Below are 23086 nucleotides of genomic sequence, written 5' to 3' on the forward strand. Positions count from 1 at the left end.
GTGAACTGTAAAGGTTGAAAGGAAAAGGCTTGGCTAAGTGTCTGGCACGCTCAGCCTGTCTTAGAATCTTAAGATTCTCAATATGAAGAGGTAAAGGTTCACATTTTATTTGTAATACCAAGAAGAAACAATATGAAATTCTATAAGCAACTGTATGCTGTTATGTCCTAAAATGTCCCTGAACATTTGATGCAGTGTCTTCCACCTCCAAAAAGAAACTGTTAAGGAACTGATCAATGAAATAGGATAAGGATGCTGAATGTTCTCAAGATGAGAAGTGAACAATGACCTTTGGCTTTAACCACATAAAAGTCACTGGTTATCTCTGGAGAAGCTTTGCGGGTGGAAACCAAATGGAGCCCCTTCAGAAGGGAGTGGGGAAGAGAGATAAGACAAGACAACCTATCTGAGAAGGTGAGTCCATTCAGTCAGTAGCAATTATAACGTGTGTTCCTGTCACTCACAGTTCTTCCAATTTCACGGCTCCAAACATCTTTCTTTTAAACTGAAATTTTATTTTTATCTACTTATTTTTTTCTTTCGGCTACACCACACAGCATGTGGGATCTTAGTTCCCCAACCAGGGCTCAAACCCATGGCCCCTGCAATGGAAGTATGAAGTCCTAACCACCAGACCCCCAAGGAAGTCCCCCACAGATGTGCTGTGCCATCATTCAACCACTTCTGTATTGCTGGAAATGGATTATTTGTCCTTCTTTTCAAGAAATAATGTTACAAGCCAGATGTTTTCCTTTGCTGAAAAATTATTTGCAGCAAGGCTTAAGGATAAAACTGGAAATATCAATTAATTCTTGTTGCCTTTCTGTGCGGTAAGAAAATCTCTGGTTTTGGGTCCTGGTCAGTATTCTGCACCTGGTACCAAAACCCCCAAAGGACTGGGGCTGTTGGTAAAAATAACAGTCAAGGGTGGTAAACTCTGCATTAATGAGCTCAAGCAGTGTGTGTCCCCACCATGCATGCCCTGGCCTCCTCTCTATTTTCAAGTACTTGTGGCCATTTCTGTGAGCGCGTGTGCCCAAAACATGATATACCATGTGCCATGGAAAATATATCAGAAAAATCTGAGGTGCATTTAAGAGTTTTCAGCGGAAACCCAGTTCTAATTCTTTTTCTATAAATTTTACTAAAACCTTTTGGTAAATTCTAATGTATTTTACTAAAATTTTAGTAAATGAGTAAATTTTTACTAAATTTTAAAATTAGTAAATTCTCTCTCTTTTTCCTCAAAGATGCACTGAAAATGTTTTTTACTCTATTTTGAAGTTAGAACTGAAGTTAGAACTATTTTCAAGATAGGAGCTGAATTTTTACTCCCACACATTCACGATGATTCATCCTTTAAAAAAAAAAAAAAAGCAAAAAACATCTATTAACAGTATTTTTCTCCCAAATCAGCTTCCATAAGTAGTTGGGGTGCAGTGTGTGTGTGGTGGTGGGGCGCTCCTATTTTGCTCACATTTGCCTTGAGACATGTGGGCCCACCCACGGCCGAGGCTGGGGGACCACGAGCCAGCTGGGGCAGACAAGACCCTTCCCCAGGGACAGAGCAGAGTCTAGAACTCCGAGACAAAACCCAGCACTGTGACTTATTGGCTGGGTAACCTTGGGCAAGTTACTTAAACTTCTCGGCACTTTAGTTTTCTCATCTTCGAAAGGTGTGATAACTAGCTGCCTCATGGGGTCCAGGTGGGAGTCTATAAATGAATGCATGTACGGGGATGGGGGAGCCTGGGGGGCTGCCGTCTATGGGGTCGCACAGAGTCGGACACGACTGAAGTGACTTAGCCGTAGCTGTACAGTCTGTACAACAGGCCTGGCTGAGCTCTGTGCACTCAGTAACTGTAGCCCCAGTACATAAGCAACTGGAACTGAAGCCTTCTTTAGCCTCTGAAAGGCCTGGAAGGCTGAAGACATGCCGATAATAATCCTTTAGAAGCTGGCATTATTTTTCCTATTTTACAAAGTTTAAGCAACTTATCCTAGATCAGAAAATTAGTTAGCTGCAATAGTATGGAATCACTAATTACTTTACTTAAAGTAAGTGCCACTTTGAATCACTGCCTTAGATCCATTATTTAGAGTCTTATTAGCAGCTTAGGGTTTAAGGAGAGAGATTTTAGGTGAATGCAGTAGCTTTGGTGCTTGAGACTCAGCTTAAATGCCACCCCTCAAAGAAAAGCAGGCCCCCTCAAGATCTCCACCAAATCATATTGGATGCTCCAATGCTCAAGAATACGGGCTGATCGGATATTCTGATCATGGTTGTGGAGAGAAGGGTGACAGTGAGCAGTGCACGTCACACTGTTCCAGCCAACAGTCTCCTGACCAGGAGTCTAATGCTCAGCCCATCCTTTCCCCACCAAGAAAACCAACTGGCTCCACAGGCATTCTTGGTTGTAACTGGCAGGGGTGGGAAAGTCATGAATGGAAAGACAAGGGAGAGTGTTTTAAAATATATACATATCTTTTTTTTTTCTTTTTACAATAGCCTCTTTAAAGATTCTTTTTTTTAGTTGGAGTATTGTTCATTTACAATGTTGTGTGAGTCTTAAGTGTACAGCAAACTGGTTCAGTTATACATATACAAATTATTTTTCAGATTCTTTCCCATATAGGTTATTACAGAGTATTGAATATAGTTCCCTGTGCTATACAGTAGGACCTAAATAGACATTTCTCCAAAGAAGACACAAAGATGGCCAACAGGCTTGTGAAAAGATGCTCAATATCACCAACTAGACAAAAAGTGAAAGAGAAACCGTTAGTCGCTCAGTCGTGTCCAATGCTTTGCAGTCCCATAGACTGTAGCCTGCCAAGTTCCTCTGTCCATGGAATTCTCCAGGCAAGAATACTGAAGTGGGTAGCCATTCCTTTCTCCAGGGGATCTTCCCGACCCAGGGATCAAGCCCAGGTCTCCTGCATTGCAAGCAGATTCTTTACCATCTGAGTCACCAGGGAAATGAAAATCAAAACTACAAATCCAAATAGTCAGGATGGCCATCATTAAAAAGTCCACAAATAATAAATACTATAGAGGGTATGGAGAAAAAGGAACCCTCCTTCACTATTGGTGGGAATATGAGTTGGTGCAGCCTCTGTGGTTATCAGTATGTACATGCATGTTAAGTCGCTTCAGTAGTGTCTGCCTCTATGCAACCCTATGGACTGTAGCCCACCAGGCTTTGGGGATTCTCCAGGCAAGAATACTGGAGAGGGTTGCCATGCCCTCTCCAGGAGATCTTCCCAACCCAGGGATTGAACACATGTCTTCTGCGTCTCCTGCATTGGCAGCTGGGTTCTTTACCACTAGCCCCACCTGGCAAGCCCTCAGATATCAGTATGGAGGCTCCTTAAAAAAATAAACCTAGAGTTACTGTATGATGCTGCAATCCCACTCCCGGGTATACATCCAGAGATCATTCTAATTTAAAAATGTACATGCACAACCCCAACTGCACTATTTACAATAGCCAAGATACGGAAGCAACCTAAATGTCTATTGACAGATGGATGGATAAAAAAGATGTGGTATGTATGTATGTATCTATGTAGGTATCTATATACACACATACACATGATGGAGTATTACTCAGCCAAAAGAGAATGAAATAATGCCATTTGCTGCAATATGGATGGACCTAGAGATGATCATATGAAGTGAATTAAGTCAGACAAAGACAAATAATAGCACTTATCTGTGGAATCGAAAAAAATGACACAAAACAGAAACAGACTTACAGACATAAAAAATAAACTTTTGGTTACCAAAGCGGATAGCAGGGCAGGGACTAGGAGAGAGATAAATTGGAAGTTTGGGATGAACATATACACACCACGATATACAAAACAGGTAAAAAACGAAAAGTAAACAGACTATCTTTTGTTTTCCTACAGGAAACCAAGAACACAGGTCTGCTTTATGGGGCCATTAAGTAGGTGCTGTTATAATAACCATATTTCTTACTCATTCTCTTAGGTTGGGATGACCTAGAGAAATGGGTGATACAAAGACAGATATACCTAGAGACCACTTGTTTATTTTCGCATGAACTCATTGAAGTACACAGTGATAGGTCATAGTTTTAGACCATGATTCTTTACTTCCTAATTCATTCATTATCTCAAGAAGCAATAATGGGATGCAAGCTCTCTGCCAGAATTTATGGTAATGCTAGAATCCATACCTTGAATATCTGGTGAATGGATGAATAAAGTTCAGTCTAGACAGGATGGCAGATGTGAAAATAATTTAACACCATGTAACAATAATTTAAGGGCTCCCCCCAGGAGTAGAGAATTCGCCTGCAATGGAAGAGCCACAGGAGACGCAGGTTCAATCCCTGGGTAGGGAAGATCCCCTGAAGTACAAGATGGCAACCCGCTCCAGTCTCTTGCCTAGAGAATCCCGTGGACAGAGGAGCCTGGTGGGCTATAGTCCACAGAGCCACAAATAGTCGAACACAACTGAGCGGCTGAGCACACACAAACAATAATATGAAAGATATAAAATAATAAGGGATCAGAGAAGAGAGATCACTCACTGTGCAGAGAAGTTGTTCTCTGCAGCCTGAGACGATGGTGGGATGCACAGCAGCTAAGAGCATGGGCCAGCACTTTGGATTCTGGAAGACCTGGGGTTCAGCCCCACCTTCACTGTGGTAAGATCTGGGGTTCAGCCCTGCCCTCATTGTGGTAAAATGTTGAGAAACTTGGCCTTAACAGTGTTGGTTTCTCAACCTATTAAACAAAGATATTTCACTGAATTTTTGTAAAGATTAAATAACACCGAATGCCTCATACATGTGAGATGCTCAGAAAGTGCTAAGAGTGATCACATCACCATTGCCCTTTTGAGTCAGTACGTATATCCTATGAGAAGAATGCCAGACTCTGGAAGCACATGGTGGGTTCACAGAGTTGGGAAATCTAGTGAGGCCCAAGCTCATCTTTTTGGATTTGGATCTGCACTTTCTTTGCAGCCTGCCTGCTGCCCTCTTAGTCTCTCAGTCGTGTCTGACTCCTTGCGACCCTGCAGACTGTAGCCCTCCAAGCTCCTCTGTCCGTGGGATTTTTCAGGCAAGAATACTGGAGTCTGTTCCCATTTCCTCCTCCAGGGGATCTTCCTGAATCAGGGACCGAACCCAGGTCTCCTTCACTGCAGGTGGATTCTTTACGGCTGAGCCATCAGGGAAGCCCCTTTTTTCGCAACAGTAGTTCTCAAAGTGTGAGTCTCAGACCAATAGCCACAGCATCACCCAGATACTTGGAAATGCAAATTCTTCAGCCCCACTCCAAAAATTATTGAATCAGAAACTCTGGGGGTGAGGACTGCTGCTGCTAAGTCGCTTCAGTCGTGTCCGACTCTGTGCGACCCCATAGATGGCAGCCCACCAGGCTCCCCCGTCCCTGGGATTCTCCAGGCAAGAATACTGGAGTGGGTTGCCATTTCCTTCTCCAATGCATGAAAGTGAAAAGTCAAAGCGAAGTCGCTCAGTCGTGTCTGACTCTTAGCGACCTCATGGACTGCAGCCTTCCAGGGTCCTCCGTCCATGGGATTTTCCAGGCAAGAGTACTGGAGTGGGGTGCCATTGCCTTCTCCAGGGGGTGAGGACTAACACTCTGTATTTTAAAAAGCTGCCCACGTGATTTGTTTGCATGCTAAAGTTTGAGAACCACTGGTTTACAAATAGATGGTAAAAAAAGTATGGGAGGTGGGAGGGAGGTTCAAGAGGGAGGAGACATGTATATACCAATGGCTGATTCATGTTGATGTATGGCAGAAACCAACACAATATTATAATTATCTCCAATTAAAAACAAATAAAAATGTTATAGGCAAGTACAGGGTGTATGAAGATTATGAGAATTAAAAGTTTTAGCCAAGACAAAAATGGCTTGTGCTTTACGTCAAATGCAAGGAAAGAAGGCACTTGCCATGTGTCATGCCCTGTATTATTTCTGTGTTAAAAACACATAAGAAACTGTCTATTTACTGTTTAAAGGTACGGAATGAGGGAATTCCCTGGCGGTCAGTGGTTTAGACTGCACTATCACTGCCCAAGAGCCCAGGCGCGATCCCTGGTTGGGGAACTAAGCTTTGTGGCATGGCTGAAAAAAAAAGATTTAAAAAAAACAACAGTATGGAACGAAAAAGAACCTGGTTAGATACTGGAAAATCCAGCTTATTTTTATCACTACCTAGATAGCATATTCAAAAGCAGAGACATTACTTTGCCAACAAAGGTCCGTCTAGTCAAGGCTATGGTTTTTCCTGTGGTCATGTATGGATGTGAGAGGTAGACTATAAAGAGGGCTGAGCGCAGAAGAACTGATGCTTTTGAACTGTGGCGTTGGAGAAGACTCTTGAGAGTCCCTCGGACTGCAAGGAGATCCAACCAGTCCATTCTGAAGGAGATCAGCCCTGGGATTTCTTTGGAAGGAATGATGCTAAAGCTGAAACTCCAGTACTTTGGCCACCTCATGCGAAGAGTTGACTCATTGGAAAAGACTCTGATGCTGGGAGGGATTGGGGGCAGGAGGAGAAGGGGACGACAGAGGATGAGATGGCTGGATGGCATCACTGACTCGATGGACGTGAGTCTGAGTGAACTCCGGGAGTTGGTGATGGACAGGGAGGCCTGGCGTGCTGCGATTCATGGGGTCTCGAAGAGTCGGACACGACTGAGCGACTGAACTGAACTGAATGTTCCTTTCCTAGGCAACATGTAACCTCTTGAGGAAAATGTTCTCTCAATTGCTATGGGACTTGGAAGCACTTCCTTTCCTTATTCATAAGAAGCAGATTCACAGTGTAAAGATGGCAATGACAATGATGGTTTTAAACAAGGCATCCTGTTCTTTGATGTGGGGTCTCTGTCCCCTCCCCTTGACTCTGAGCAGTCTCTGACTGCTATGACGGATGCAGTATCAGGGAAGTGACGCTGTGTGTGCAGGGCAGGCCAGGAGAGGCCATCCACAAAGTCACTTAGAACTCCCCCCATACACTCCCTGTGCAAGCCCAGCTGTCACCCTGTGAGAAGCCAGAGCCACCTGGAGGGGCTACAGGAGACACTCTGGTTACCAGTCCTGGCCCAGCTCAGGGGCCAGGCTGGTGAGTGAAAAATCCTCCAGGTAAGCCCAGTCTCCAGCAGTTTGCACCACCTCCAGCTGTTCAAGTATCCCCAGCTGAGGTCACAGACATCACTCAGAGCTGAGGCCAGCTAGCCCTGTGGTGGCGAGTCCTGACCCACACAATCCGTGATCACAATAAAACTGTCTGTCATGCAGCACTGAGTTTGGGGTAGTCTGTTACACAGCTGTTGATAGTGGAGCAAATGATCAGTGCAGCTACCACTCCAGAGTACCTTCTACAACTCCAGCATGGTACTATGCTCTTATGCTAGATTCTGGCTTGTTGCACCTGCTCTGCAAAATATGTTAGTCCCGTCTGCAAGTGAAGAAATGGAGGCTGTGAGCAGAAAAGTGTCATGCAAAGGAACACGCGGTAAATGACTATTTATGTCAATATCCAGTGCATTAAAAAAGAGCCAAAATATCAGTATTTATCCAAAAATAATAATGAGAAAACGGCAAAAATTGTGGTGGTCATTTTGTAATGAATAGAAAGATCAAATCACTACGTTGTGCACCAGGAACTAACACAGTGGTTGAAGGTCAACTATACTTCAAAACAAAGAAATTCATAGAAAAAGATATTAGATGTGTGGTCACTGGGGGTGGCATGGGGATTGGAAGAAGGTGATCAAAAGTTATGAACTTCTGCTTATAGGATAAATGAGCATTAGGGATGTAGTGTATATCATGATCGGAGAAGGCAATGGCACCCCACTCCAGTACTCTTGCCTGGAAAATCCCATGGACGGAGGAGCCTGGAAGGCTGCAGTCCATGGGGTCGCTGAGGGTCGGACACGACTGAGCGACTTCACTTTCACTTTTCACTTTCATGCATTGTAGAAGGAAATGGCAACCCACTCCAGTGTTCTTGCCTGGAGAATCCCAGGGACGGGGGAGCCTGGTGGGCTGTCATCTATGGGGTCACACAGAGTCGGACACGACTGAAGTGACTTAGCAGCAGCAGAAGCAGCAGTACATCATGATGCATATAGTTAACACTGCTGTATGTTATATATGAAGGATGTTAAGAGAGTAAATCCTAAGAGTTCTCAACACAAGGAAAAAAAATATTACTTAGATTTTATATCTATATGAGATGATGGATATTCATCAAACTTATTGTGGTAACTGTTTCATGATCTACGTAATTCAAATCACTTAAATACACTGATAGGGGCTTCCCTGGTGGCTCAGTAGCGAAGAATCCACCTGCCAATGCAGGAGACACAGTTTCTACCCCTAATCCGAGAAGATCCCACAACTAAGTCCACGCACTACAACTACAGAGGCTGTGCTCTAGAGCCCAGTAGCTCTAGAACTACTGAAGCCGGTGTGCCCTGGAGCCCATGCTCCACAAGAGAAGCCACTGCAGTGAGAAACCCGCCCCCACCCCCCTGCAACTAGAGAGGAGCCCCTGCTCTCTGCAGCTAGAGGAAAAGCCCACATAGCAATGAAGACCAGCACAGCCAAAGATAAATAAAATCATTCTTAAAAAAATAAATGCACTGATAACTTCTGATCAGTGGGCAGTGAATACACATCCTTTCCTACGATTCAAGTGAAATGACTCCAGAGCAGTCTGGAAAGCAAGGAAGGATGCCGCTGCTAGATGAAAAACCTTGAGGAATTTCTGGAAGATGTTAAGGAGAAGGGACTGTATAGAGAACCACTAGAGCAAGGGAAGCAGTGGTCCATTGTGGGTCTGGAGGAGGGCTGTCAAACACAGAGCCGAGGAAAACGGCCCAAACTCGGGGTCAGCAAAGATGGAAGTCCATGGACAAACTGGAGTAATTAAGGACCGATGCTATGGGCCATTTGACTCCTCTGTCACAAGGAACAAAGAGAAACTACAACTGCCCTGGGTCTAAAATCAGCAAGAACCCTTGCCCTATACACTATGGGAGAACTGGCTCACAGGTTCTTAAGGTGGGACTTGAGCCAGGAAAACAAAAACAAATAAAGCAGTGTGGGGCTCTGTAACAGACATGAGATCCCAGTTCAATCAGCCAACTATTCATCCATCCTTCCATCCATTAGAAGGGGTTGAGAAAAGAAATGCCCACATTCAGTGAAATGCACGAAGAATTCTTAGGAGCTCCACTTTCAGCATAAGTGGAGGCCAGCATATTGCTGACCTCAGCAAATAGCCCCCAAGGAGGGCTGAAACTTACACACATGATCTTTATCCAAACCAAACAGGAAAGCTGCCTTCTGTCAGTCACCACATCCATCTATAGAACCTGTCAGCCTCATAGTCAAGAAAGAGGCTGTTCAGCTGCCAAGTAAGTCATACCACCTTCTTATGTTATTCTAGCCTTTCAATAAAAGTATGAATCAACAACCAAGATTTCAAAAAATCTTTTCAGCTATGCTGAGAGGGGCAGCATTTTATTTGTATTATATTTGTATTGGACAGGGCTCCAGAGAACCACAGTCTTCTGTTTTTACAAGTGCCTAAGCATTTTGACTCAGCTCTCCCAGTAGCTGACACAGTGCTATGGTTGGATAACAGTTCAACTATTGGAACCCAGTGGATAACAGTTCATGTATTAGCACCTTTAAAAAAGAATAGTAGGAGTTATAAATATGGGACAATTACTATAGATCAGACGCATATAGGATCTTATTTAACTCTCAAAGCAATCTTAGGATGTAGTGACATTATTCTAATTTTATAGGTTATAAAACTTAGGGCTGGAGAAAGTAATTTGCACAAGCTCACGTGAGTGGAGGACTGGACTGTGCCCAGGTCTCAGTTGAAAGCTCATGTTCACAATCATGCCACACAGCCTTCTGAAGACACAGACTGACGGTGATCATTAACAGGTAGAATTTGGCAGCTATTTTGCTAATGGTGCTATTACAGTATCTATTTGTCCAGTTTGAATGCAACTGAGTTCGTGACTGTCTTTCACACCACACTGAGGTTAGGCAGAAAATCTTGTATTTTCATCCAAGCCTGTGACACACATCACGTACTCAGTAAATGTATTCAGCTGTTGGGTGATCCTGGCTAAGTGATTTAACCTGAGTCTTTGGTATAGTGTCTGATATACTATACTAAGCCATTATTATTATCCCCACCATCATCATTTTTGTTACTGTATCTCCCTCTAAAACCACCATGTGCTAAAAACTACTGTGTACTGTTGAGTCCGACTCTGCGACCCTATGGACTGTAGCCCGCCAGGCTCCTCTGTCCATGGGGTTTCCCTAGGCAAGAATACTGGAGTGGGGTGCCATTTCCTTCTCCAGGGGATCTAAAACCACAGGTGGAAACAAGTGTCCGTCACTTACTCACACACCACGTACCGGTTCCCAAGTCCCAAGCAGGACTTGCTTACTTCTGCCTGTTGCATTTTTGTGTACCCGAACTGCCATTTTCCCATAGACTAGGCACAGTTTTAAAATACCAAGCTACTGGAAAGGACATCTGTAAGTTGTGTTTCTAGGACAGAGATTGTTATTTTATTTTTTTTTGGCCACGCCACACAGCATGTGAGTTCTTAATTCCTCACTAGACCACCAGGGAAATCCCTAGGACAGAGATTCTTAACCATTCGGAACTATAGAGGAACTGCATCTGGAATCTCCCTAAAGCTTTTTCAAACTGTACCCATGGCACTTTTACAACTCCACAATCCAAATCTTATCACTACCTTCCACGCTGGAAGTGAAGTCGCTCAGTCGTGTCCGACTCTTTGCGACCCCATGGACGGTAGCCCACCAGGCTCCCCCGTCCATGGGATTTTCCAGGCAAGGGTACTGGAGTGGGGCTGCCATTGCCTTCTCCACCCTGGAAGGGAGGTGTATTTTTGGAGTTGAAGACCATCACAGAGAGCTGCTATTGTGAGGGTGTGTTATGCTTGTGAGCTAGCAGATGAAAGCTAAAGAGAAAAAAAAAAAAGAGTTGACAACCACCGTTGCCTAGGGCAACCGATCTTATTTGCCGGATGTGGGTTTAGGGTATCCTGCTCTACGTTTTACTTCCACTCTTTCTCCAGTGCCTGTTACTTTTAAGAAGAATCCAAAAAAATAAGGGTGAGGATGGGAGGGTGGGCAGAGGGGACGATAAAGAATAAAAAGTAAGCCATGGCAATTTGTTGTTGTTTTTTTTGCTTAGAGGGCTAATGAAGCATTTTGGGTGTAGGCTGAGCTATGCATTAAAATCTGGTTCCAAGGACACACCCCACAGTAACAGAAAATGCTTTTTGTTTCTTTTTGCCCTTAGTTTTCTTCATAAGGCATCTAGTATCCTCCCAACAGCCGAACCATCAACACTTAGTTAGGATACAGTATTTGTGCAATTACCTAGAGCTGCACCGTCCAGTTCAGTAGCCACTAGCCACAGGTGGCCACTGAGCACTTGAATTGTGGCTCGTCCAAACTGAAATGTGCTCTAAGTGTAAGACACGCTGGATTTCGTATGAAGAAAGAAAAAGAATTCATCCACAATTTCAATATGACTTACATTTACTGTAATTTAGTATAATTAATATTAATTCATTAAATGGTCATTTTGGATACATACATACTAAATAAAATAGGTTACTAAATTAACACCCTGTGTTTCTCTTTGACTGTTTCTAGTGTGGCTTCTTGAAAATGTAAAGTTATTTATGTGGGGACTTTCCTGGCAGTCCAACGGTTAGGATGCCGCACTTTCACTGCAGGGGGCATGGGTTCAATCCCTGATCAGGGAACTAAGATCCTTCATGCCGCATGGCGTGGCAAAATAAATAAATAAATAAAAATAATCTATGTCGCTTGCATTATACTCGTGTTGGACAGGGCTCCAGAGAACCAGAGTTTTCTGTCTTTACAAGTGCTAAGCATTTTGACTCAAAGGTGGTAGACTGTGGGGATTGTACCATATAAATGTGATCTGAGTACTACGCACTAAGATTTAAACCCAAATCTCCCCGTTTCCCTTCCCCCTGCCCTGTATGCTCCAGCTCTGCCGAACAATTTCATGCATGTAGTGCCTGAGATAGCTTTCTTCCACTGGGCCTCCTGGAAATATCTTTATCCTTCAAAATGCCTTTGGTTCCCCCCATACTATGTCTTCCCTACAGTCACTCCCATCACCGTCTTATGCTCATCACAAACTGGAATGTGTTTATTTGCAGGCCTGGGTCTCCCAGTAGACCAGAAGCTTCTGGAGCTTTGGTGCCATATCTTATTTTGTTTTACACCTTCTACTCTGTCTGGCACATGATCAGCCCTCAACAGATATAAGACTGGAGAAAAAGTTCCAGTGTCAGCGTGTTCAGCAGAGTGTTATTCAACTTGAGTGTGCATGTAAGCACAGAGCTCCCTTCTGTGAATCTCGAATGAGGGGCACTTTTCTGCTCTGATGGTCAGGGCAGTGAGCTCCCTGGACGTTTCAGCCTTTCTCTTCTATGGCAATCTTGGGAGCCGCTTGCTCACAGCATCGCACTGCACTTACCCACGTCCCGGGCCCAAGCCACTTCATTTCTGTTTGCCACATACAATGGCAGAAATTTAAGTACCATGTCAGTCAACAAATAGTCTTGATCTGCTAAGAAACAGTCTTGACTTGCTAAGCCATATCATCTAGGAATTTAACTAGAAGGGAGTCATTCCCCTTAAAAAATAATAAAATAAATGATTTTTTTAATGCCACATCCCAAACTTCATCAGTTCATTGACCCATCAACTGGGAATTTTATGTTAGCAGCAGAGATGAAAGAGTTCATTAATACCATAAATACAGTAGCTTTAGACAAATTCATTTAGTTAGCTCACTGAATTGAGATCATTCTGTAAACTGCCTGAAAAAGATTTTGTGGTATTTTTTTCTGTCAATAACTGATTTGTTCATCCTTTTCTTTTTGAGACGAAATTCTAATAATGCACTTAACTGAAAAACAAACTTTCGCTTGTGGGGGAAAAAATAAGTCTACGACATGAACTGTGATGCAGACAATGAAGTAAGCAGAATTCCACTAAGTGCTACTATGTCACAATTATACTGCCCTGACACCTACTGTAGCCAAAACAAATGAAATGTCAGCTATCTTGACCTCAGTAGTTACTTCCTAGAAGCCACTTCCAATGTCAGGGCAATGTTACCTACCACTCTTCAACAGCTGCTAGTGAAGTCTTGGCCCTGCTCTAACTCGTGCATCCATTTAAAATCCATCTGGTTTTAGATTTTGAAAATATAAGTATCTTAACCTTGGGGCACAAAAACCTCCTTTGTGCAAAGGGCCGTTATCTTCCCTTCCTCAGAATCCTGATGTTAAACTCATAATCTTAGAGGTGACTTCCCTGATGGTCCAGTGGTTAAAAATCCACCTTTCAGAGCAGGAGACGTGGGTTCAATCCCTGGTCCGAAAACTAAGATCCCACAGGGCACAGGGCAACTAAGCCCACGAGCCACAACTAGAGAGAAGCCTGCATGCTCCAGTGAAGAGTCAATGTGCCGCAACTAAGACCCAACACAGCCAAATAAATAAATAAATTCCCAAAACCCTCACAAGCACAGAAACCTTTTATAAGGCCCATGTCACTGGTTGTGAATTCATGTATAAGTATGGGGCTTTTCAATATTCATTTCCCGCTCTCTCCTTTATTAAAAAGAACTCTCACTGTCTTGAGTTTCAAGGGCATGAAATGTTACTGATTAGCTGACTATATTCTTATTTCATTTATATGATAAAGATTGCTGGTCAATTCTTTCAGCAAGTTTCAAAAGAAGAGTTTAAAGCATTAGGATCCTAAAGACCTAGTTTTACATCCCAGTTCTTAAAATGTAATCTTGGGTAAAATTCTTAACACTCTCTAAACTGTCATTTCTAATCTGTACAATGAGAATTAATGATAGTACCTTCCCCAAAAGTTACTTAGGCTGAATGACTGTAGCCTTTTATGTAATAAGCACATAGTGATAACAAGTTGACATTTCATATCCATGTCCAAAACTTTCTTTTTCCAGATTTTTCAATTTATTTTTAATTGGAGTGTAATTCCTTTACAATGTTGTAGTTTCTGCTGTACCACAACATGAGTCAACTATATGTATACATATGTCCCCTCCCTCTGAAGCCTCCCTCCCCAAAACTCAACTTGTCACAGCTTTCCCTCTAAACTGCCCACGTGGTTGATGCCACTTCCATCCTTCTCATTGTTTGGGTCAAGAACTTTGGAGACATCTTTGGTTCCTCTTTCTCTGAAATCCCACATCCACTTTGCCAGGAAATCCTGTTGGCTCTGCCATTAAAATATATGCCGATTCCCAAAGCTTCTTAATAGATTTCTGACTTTATCCAGCTTTTTGTCAAGCAATCACAGTGAGCCTTTGACATGTAAGTGAGATCACATTATTCCTCTTCTCAGAATCCTGTAACGGCCCCTCAGTTTAACTCAATGTAAAAGCCAATGTTTTCATGATGGGTTACAAGACCCTACGTGATCTGCCATCTCTTCACCTTCCCCCTATGTCTCCAACCACACCTCCTATTACCCTCTCCCTCCAGGCCACACAGGTGCCTTTTCCCTCGAAGGCACCAGGCTTACCTGTGCCTTATGGCCTCAGCACTAGCTGTTCCCTCTGCTCAGAACACTGTTCCCTCAGACAGTCAGCTCCTTCAAACCCTGGCTCAGGTCTTCCCAATGAGGCCAAGCCTGACCATCTTATTTAACCCCGCAATTTTATTTCGTTCAACTTTATCTTTTTAAATGGGACTCTTCACTCACCAATATTATTTACTTATTTTTGATGCTTACTGATGATTATCTGCGTCTCCTAACTGGAATACAGCTCCCCAAACGCAGAGATCTCTGTCTCTTTCATTCACCTGGAATCAGTTCAGTTCAGTTCAGTTCAGTCACTCAGTCATGTCCGACTCTTTGCATGAATCGCAGCACGCCAGGCCTCCCTATCCATCACCAACTCCCGGAGTTCACTCAGACTCACGTCCATCGAGTCAGTGATGCCATCCAGCCATCTCATCCTCTGTCATCCCCTTCTCCTCCTGCCCCCAATCCCTCCCAGCATCAGAGTCTTTTCCAATGAGTCAACTCTTCGCATGAGGTGGCCAAAGTATTGGAGTTTCAGCTTTAGCATCATTCCTTCCAAAGAAATCCCAGGGCTGATCTCCTTCAGAATGGACTGGTTGGATCTCCTTGCAGTCCAAGGGACTCTCAAGAGTCTTCTCCAACACCACAGTTCAAAAGCATCAATTTTTCGGTGCTCAGCCTTCTTCACAGTCCAACTCACCTGGAATAGTGCTTGGCAAATATTTTTTTGGATGACTGAATTCTATTTAAAGTAGAAATTGAAGTCATATGGAAATTAGCAGTTCCTAACTTACGTATGCTTTACCATACTTAAAAGTTACAGTTATCCTCTGATATCTTGGTTACTTCATTAATAACTAAGATTCTACTACTTCCATGGTACTTCCTCTTCAACATTTGTAATCCACTTTGTTTTCATGCTATTTAAATTAAAATAAGTTCTCTTTACTTTATAGGACACTCTATTTATGACCACGCTTTGAGTCAGTGAAGATTCTAATTTCAGTTTCCCAGGGGACTTCCCTGGAGGTCCAGTGGCTAAAATTCTGTGCTCGCAATGCAGGGAGCCCAAGTTACACACCTGGTCAGGGAAGTAGATCCCAGATGCGGCAAGTGAGACCCAGTGCAGCCAAATAAATGAACTAATAATAAATAAATATTAAAAAATAATTTCAGTTTCCCAAGTACCAATATACTCTAATTCCCAGTTTGATATCTTTGTAAATGCATTTACCTGCTTTCTAAATCCTTTTCAAATAATCAGCACAGTCAGAATAATGATGACCTCTATCAAGAAAAAGTGAAGTGAAGTCGCTCAGTTGTGTCCGACTCTGCGACCCTATGGACTGTAGCCTACCAGGCTCCTCTGTCCATGGGCTTTTCCAGGCAAGAATACTGAAGTGGGTTGCCATTTCCTTCTCCAGGAGATCTTCCCAACCCAGGGATTGAACCCAGGTCTCCCACATTGTAGGCAGATGCTTTACCATCTGAGCCACCAGGGAAGTCCATCAAGAAAAAAGGGTAATGCTATTGAGAGGAAGTCAGAGGTACTAATATTATTTTACTTCTTAAGCTAGATGATATGTACCCTGATGTCAGTTTTATTATTATTTGCTGTAATAATATGTATGGGCTTGCCTTGTGGCTCAGCTGGTGAAGAATCCACCTGCTATGCAGGAGACCTGGGTTCAATCCCTGGGTTGGGAAGATCCCCTGGAGAAAGGAAAGGCTACCCACTCCAGTATTCTGGCCTGGAGAATTCCACAGACTGTATAGTGCATGGGGTCGCAAAGAGTCAGACACAACTAAGGGACTTTCACACACTCACGTATGTATCTTACATCATCTACTGTATTTATGGAATATTTCATAGTGAAAAAGGGAAAATAAATCTAATGTTTGCTTGTTCTATCACTCTGTATTTTCCCTCCAGTTTGATATGATCTATGGACATAAATCTTCTGGCCAGTTTGTGCAAACATAACTATTGTGTGATTTAGCATTTATCCCCGCTCCCAGCCTGCAGCCATTTCACTGATGAGTCTGTGATATGAGATCAAATCAGAAGGATCCCCAGCAGAAGTAGGAAAAAAAAAAAGCTACTCACTATTCATTGATTTAATTAACACAGCCCATTATCAAGAGGACTGGAAATATAATAAAGCTAAAAATGAAACCACATGGGGACTTCCCTGGTGGTCTAGTGGTTAAGACTCCATGGTTCCAATGCAGAGGGTATGGGTTCAATCCCTGGTCTGGGAACTAAGACCCCACATACTGTGCAACACAGCCAAAAATTAAATCAAATGGTTGCTGCTAAAGAAGATTATTTTTTCGAAAGACATGTTTTCCCACTCTAAAAAGGCATGTTCTTTGCTGGGCCTACCTTCACTTCATCCTCCCTGACCCCCGTGCGGTGTAGGAATCTGATGGGTGCTCCCACAGCACAAGGCCTTGGTCGTGTGTGGGGCTGTAATTGCCCATTTATGTCTCCCCTAGTAAACTCGAACTTCACTGAGGAAAGGCCTCCTGTTCTTTTTCACCATTTAAGCCCTTGCCCTTGGTATAGCGCCTCAGTGCTGGTGTTATACTGACTCAGTTCAAAGGTCAGCTCTGCTTCTCACTCCCTGGGTAAGCTTCTTAACCTCTCTGCACTTTCATTTCCTCAACGATAAAGGGTTAACAGTGGTATAAGCCCACGTGCGTGCATGCAGGTACGCTAAGTTGCTTCAGTCGTGTCCAACCCTTTGTGACCCTATGGACCATAGCCCGCCAGGCTCCTCTGTCCATGCAATTCTCCAGGCAAGACTACTGGAGTGGGTTGCCATGCCCTCCTCCAGAGATCTTCCTGACCCAGAGATAGAACCCAAGCCTCATTATGGTTCCTGCACTGGCAGGCAGGAAACAGCGCCACAGGGGAAGCCCCATAAACCCAGCATGTGAAGCTTACTGAAACAACACATCCACATTAGTTAACACAGGGTCTGGTACAAAATATAAGCTAAATAAATATAATAACTGTTTATGATGACCAGTTGGTGATAAAGAGGAAACTGAGTTGACAGAGAAGAAAGACTAGCTCTTATAATATGATTCTTGGTGATTCAAGTGCATAGATGATGTTTAGAAAATGTTTGGAAATGGTGTCAGGAATTCAAGCTTTAGAACAGGAGCTGAGAAGGTGTGGTGCCTTGGGGCGATGCTATAGGTCTGCCTGCTCAAGCGTCAGGGTTGGTAGGGGGCCAGCTGGGTCTCAGGGCTTAGACGGATGGATTGATGGTACCACCCAGAAGAGGTACTAATATCACTGGACATTTAGTAAATGTTATTTGAGTCCCAACTATGGTGCAAGGAATTTGGCTAGGTGATGGGGATGCAGTGCAATTGTAAATGTTTTGGTGTGACAGACTAAGGCACACAATTTATTACAAGGTTCTGCACTACTAAAAGGTACTGAGCATAAAAATAATTAACACTGAAGATGATTAGAAGTAAATTAAAATCATGTTTGTGAAAGTGGGATGGTTTAAAGAAACTGGAAGTGGTATATTAAATATAGGCATTTTCAGCGATGCATTTTTAAAATGCTTTTTATGTGAACCATTTTTAAAGTATTGAATTTGTTACAATACTGCTTCTGTTTTATGTTTTGGTTTTTTGGCTTCAAGGCATGTGGGATCTTAGCTACCTGACCAGGAATGGAACTGGTATGCCCTGCATTGGAAAGGAAAGTCTTAATCATTGGACCACTTAATCAAGTCCCAGCAATGCATTTTATGAGCAGTTCATTCTAATAGTAATATGAAGATATCTAGAACTTTTAATTTGTTATTGAAAAAAGTCAAAAAATAGTAGGTGATTGGTATACATTCTCAGGATATAAAAATACAAAAGATTTAATAGACACTACAAAATTTAGTGTTAAGTGTTAGTTGCTCGATTATGTCCAACTCTTTGCAACCCCACGGACTATAGCCTGCCAGGCTCCTCGGTCCATGAAATTTTCCAGGCAAGAATACTGGAGTGGGTTGCCATTCCCTTCACCAGAAGATCTTCCCATCACAGGGATCGAACATGGGTCTCCTGCATTGCAGGCAGATTTTTTACCATCTGAGCCACCAAGGAACAAAACCTAGTAAGCAGTGCTTAGGATTTAAAGAAACTGAGTCATAAAGTAATCCATATTACAAAGTTATATTTCCTGAGAATTAACACTTGAAAAAATTTGAAATCGATTATATAGACCTACCCAACCTTGGGGTCATCAATTTCCTATTGAAGTTTTTCAATAGAATGGAAATGCGCCTTCTTATATGTTGACCAGAAATCTACTGTTTCTTGAGGAACTTCTCAGAAACAAAAGACCTCAAAAGATTTGACTCTAACATCTGTTATCATCATTTTCTCCATTCTTTTTTGTTAGTGATCAGCCATTCTTTGTCAGCATTCAAGACAGGACAGATTCAAAGAATTCTGGAAACTCCTCAATTGCTATTTTAATGATAGATATCAGGTAGGCCAATCATCTTTACTGATAAGGTTAGAGAGATCAAAGCAACTTAATTAACATCATTTTTTCTCTAGCTAAAGGCAGGTCTGGAAAAGAACCCAAGTCTCCCAAATATCCGGGAAAGATATAAATATCAGTAATAATGTGAAAATGACTAAGAATCGGAAAGAAAGTGAAGTTGCTCAGTCGGGTCCTACTCTTTGCGACCCCGTGGACTGTAGCCTGCCAGGCTCCTCTGTCCATGGGATTCTCCAGGCAAGGATACTGGAGTGGGTTGCCATTTTCTTCTCCAGGGGATCTTCCCAACCCAGGGAACGAACCTGGGTCTCCCACCTTGCATGCAGACTCTTTACCATCTGTTTCCCTGGTGGCTCAGAATCTGAAGATGACATTAAATTTCTTAGACCTTTCACAACACGTTGAGCAGACAGGAAACACCACCATGAAGACATTACAGAAATTTCCTAGTAGATTCTCTGTTAATTTTGCTAGCCAGCGTTACTGTAAGGCTGCCCATGGGCTGTCCCAGTATTTCAGTATTCGGGCCAGAGAGAAAATTGACCCTGAGGTTTACTCAAAGAGGCAAAGGCCTGGAAACCTCCATTCGGAGGCCTAGACTTTAAAATCAGTAGTAGTTAGTACTCTGGCCTTTATTTAAACCACGTTATACCTGAGCAGTAATAAACCCCTGAGCCTTTTCTGTTTGTTATTTCTGCTGATACTCCATTTCTTTCTATAACAATTGCATTTAAAGTTATTTTTGAACCGCTTTGCAGTGAGTAGCACCAGGAACAAACACATTTAGCGTTCCACAACGGTCTGAACGATGAGATACACCTTCCCTGAAGGAAGATAAGGGGTGCGCTTGGATGAGGTATTCTGGGGGACCCCTATCCGAGATCCTCCTGGATATAACGACATCCTGGTTAATTTGCTTCGTGCTTCTAAAAGGACGCTCTGGATATTCATTCCAAACAAAATTACAACACCTGTGCCTGGTGTCCAGCTCGTTCCTCTCTGCTATTTTAAAGCGAAAAGGACAATAATTCGAATGCAAAGTTATTTTTAAAAAGAAGAAACAGCCGTCTGAAAGTTTTCAAGGAAAGAAACACTAGGACGCGACAGACTTGTGACCGTCACTCTCAAATTCTCACATGACCTGCACTCAATGCACGGCGCCCGGAAATGCCCCCGGAAATGCCCCCTGGAAATGCCCCCTGAAATGCCCCTGGAAGCCCTTCAGCACTGGTCAGGCTGCGGCTCCCGGACCCGCTGGACAGGAGAGGGTACACCGGTTCCCCGTCTGACTTTGGAGCAATTTTCTGGGCAGGAAATCAGTCAAATCTGACGAAACCCAACTCGGGGAAGGCGAACCCCAGCCCCAAACCCCGCGGAGCTGGGTCAAGGGCAGGGGTCGGCGAAGGGCACCGCCCTCCAGGGCCCAGCGGAGCCGCGCGTTCACCGGGCCCGGCCTCGGGCACGACCCTGGTCGGGAGACATCCCGGGGAGGGGAGTCGGGGGCCGGGGCGGCCCGGGTGCCGCTCCCAGGGCTCCCGGGGCAGGCGGCCGGCGCCACTTACCTCGACGGCTGCTCGGGGCGCGCGGGCACTTGGCGGAGACTCGTGCGCGGGGCAGCTTCGGGGCGGCGGCCGGGAGGCTTCGCGGAGCGCGGGCTGCGCCCCGGCTCGGGTCGGCGGCTGGGGAGGAAGTGGTGTCAGCCCGGCCCGGCCCTCGCGGCGCGCAGACGTGGGGCGCTCGGCGCGCGGCTCCGCATGGAGGTGCGAGGAGGGCGCCTGGTGGGAAACACCCACGGACGCGGATGCAGACGCCTGAAGCCCCGGGGCCGCTTTTTCCGACTCGAAGGCTCTGTGCCTCCGCGCATCTTACCCCTCCCCCTCCCCACCTCCCACGGCCCAGCTCCCCCTTCCTCCTCCTCTCCCCCCACCCTCCCCAAAGAAGACCACAACTTGGGTTGCAAGCCGGGGGAAAGGTGCGCCTTCCTCTCACCCTCCCCTACCTGCGTCGCGGGCCCTCCCCTCTCGGAGGCGTCCTCTGGATTGTCGCCTCGGTGTTTCTATTACCGGCCAAGGGATTGGGGCCCAAACGGCGGTTCCACCAAAGCCCCAGAAGCCGGTTTCTTTTGCAGCGGTGTTCGTAAGTGTCGACTTCAGCCCTTTTGGGGCTTCCTCTTTTCGGGCCAGTTGTGCAAGGCCCTGCTTGCAGGCCGCGCGCCGCCAGCGGTTGGGCGGTCTCCGTGGTAGAGCTGGGGCGGGGAAGGGTGCGCTCCGCAGGGGCAGTGTCTTGATTATCGGGTTGGCAACCCCCTAAAGACTAATAATGACACTCAGTTGGCGGGCGAGCCTGTGGCCTCTCCCATATAGCTGTGGAAATCCAAAATAGCCAAAACCTTGTGCACGGGGATTCGGCCACAGAGATTTAACTTACATCTGCAGTGACCCTTTGACCCAGCGATCTAAGATCTAATTTAACACATACTAAGAATGGGCTACAGATATGCAGTGATGCGCACCCGCCAGGCCACTCTTAGCCGCAGGATTTGTAATCTCAAAGGACTAACTGGAAAGAACCCGGTGACTTAATCTCCAGAGGGAAAGTGGGTGAAATCTGAAAACACAGCAGTTAAACCCAAATTTGGAAATGTGGTTGAAGTCACCTCCTCTGTCGTTCTACAGCTGGATCTGTGAGGAAGGTGGTAGAGACCTGATGGCATAAATTAGACCCATAAATTCATTAGGTAATTTCAGATAGTTCAGCCATTAAATACTTAAGGAAAAACTGTTTACCACCTACCCTTCTAAGAACAAGCAAAACAGTAGAGAGTAATTCCTGCTCTCATGGAAGGTACATTCTAGTTGGGAGAAAACAGACAATATACAAATTAATATTTAACATGTCAAGTAATGTCAGCATTTTGACAGCAATTAAAAGGGGAGGAATAGAGTGGGGATGGAGGTGCTGTATTAATTAGTGTTATCAAGGAAGATCTAGCTAAGTGACACTTTAGTCAGACCTAGAAAACTAAGATCATGGCATCTGGTCCCATCACTTCATGGGAAATAGATGGGGAAACAGTGGAAACAGTGTCAGACTGTTTTGGGGGGGGCTCCAAAATCACTGCAGATGGTGATTGCAGCCATGAAATTAAAAGACACTTACTCCTTGGAAGGAAAGTTATGACCAACCTAGATAGCATATTCAAAAGCAGAGACGTTACTTTGCCATCAAAGGTCCGTCTAGTCAAGGCTATGGTTTTTCCAGTGGTCATGTATGGATATGAGAGTTGGACTGTGAAGAAAGCTGAGCATCAAAGAATTGATGCTTTTGAACTGTGGTATTGGAGAAGACTCTTGAATGTCCCTTGGACTGCAAGAAGATCCAACCAGTCCATTCTGAAGGAGATCAGCCCTGGGATTTCTTTGGAAGGAATGATGCTAAAGCTGAAACTCCAGTACTTTGGCCACCTCATGCGAAGAGTTGACTCATTGGAAAAGACTCTGATGCTGGGAGGGGTTGGAGGCAGGAGGAGAAGGGGATGACAGAGGATGAGATGGCTGGATGGCATCACCGACTTGATGGACATGAGTTTGAGTGAACTCCGGGAGTTGGTGATGGACAGGGAGGCCTGGCGTGCTGTGATTCATGCAAAGAGTCGGACATGACTGAGCGACTGAACTGAACTGAACTGAAATGGATGAGAGAGCAGTCCATGTGGATTTTTGGATGAGAATATTCCAAGCAAAAGGAGAAGCACATTCAAAAGCTTGGGTTAGGAGGGCACTCAAGATGTTAGAAAAACAGCAAGGAAGGGACTGTTCTGGTCTAGTAGGGGTCTTGCTCTGAGTGATGGGCAGCCAG

General features: G+C 44.4%; 1 protein-coding gene across 4 annotated transcripts in view; it reads right to left on the minus strand.

The window, feature by feature from the left end:
- APBB1IP (amyloid beta precursor protein binding family B member 1 interacting protein) overlaps positions 1-21388 on the minus strand; it is a 74668-nt gene extending 53280 nt beyond the window's left edge. The window contains exons 1-2 of one of the 4 annotated variants that reach the window (XM_015473992.3): positions 21228-21388; positions 20791-20907 (exon numbers count right to left, since the gene is read on the minus strand). The gene's annotated coding sequence lies outside the window, so the exon portion shown is untranslated. Of the gene's footprint in view, positions 1-20790; positions 21035-21227 lie in introns of those variants that run through there. The other 3 variants (XM_015473991.3, NM_001034593.2, XM_059892684.1) reach the window with 3 other exon arrangements.
- Between the last annotated feature and the right edge of the window lie 1698 nt (positions 21389-23086).

The sequence above is a fragment of the Bos taurus genome, chromosome 13 (assembly GCF_002263795.3).
Source record: "Bos taurus isolate L1 Dominette 01449 registration number 42190680 breed Hereford chromosome 13, ARS-UCD2.0, whole genome shotgun sequence".
NCBI classification, from domain to species: domain Eukaryota; kingdom Metazoa; phylum Chordata; class Mammalia; order Artiodactyla; family Bovidae; genus Bos; species Bos taurus.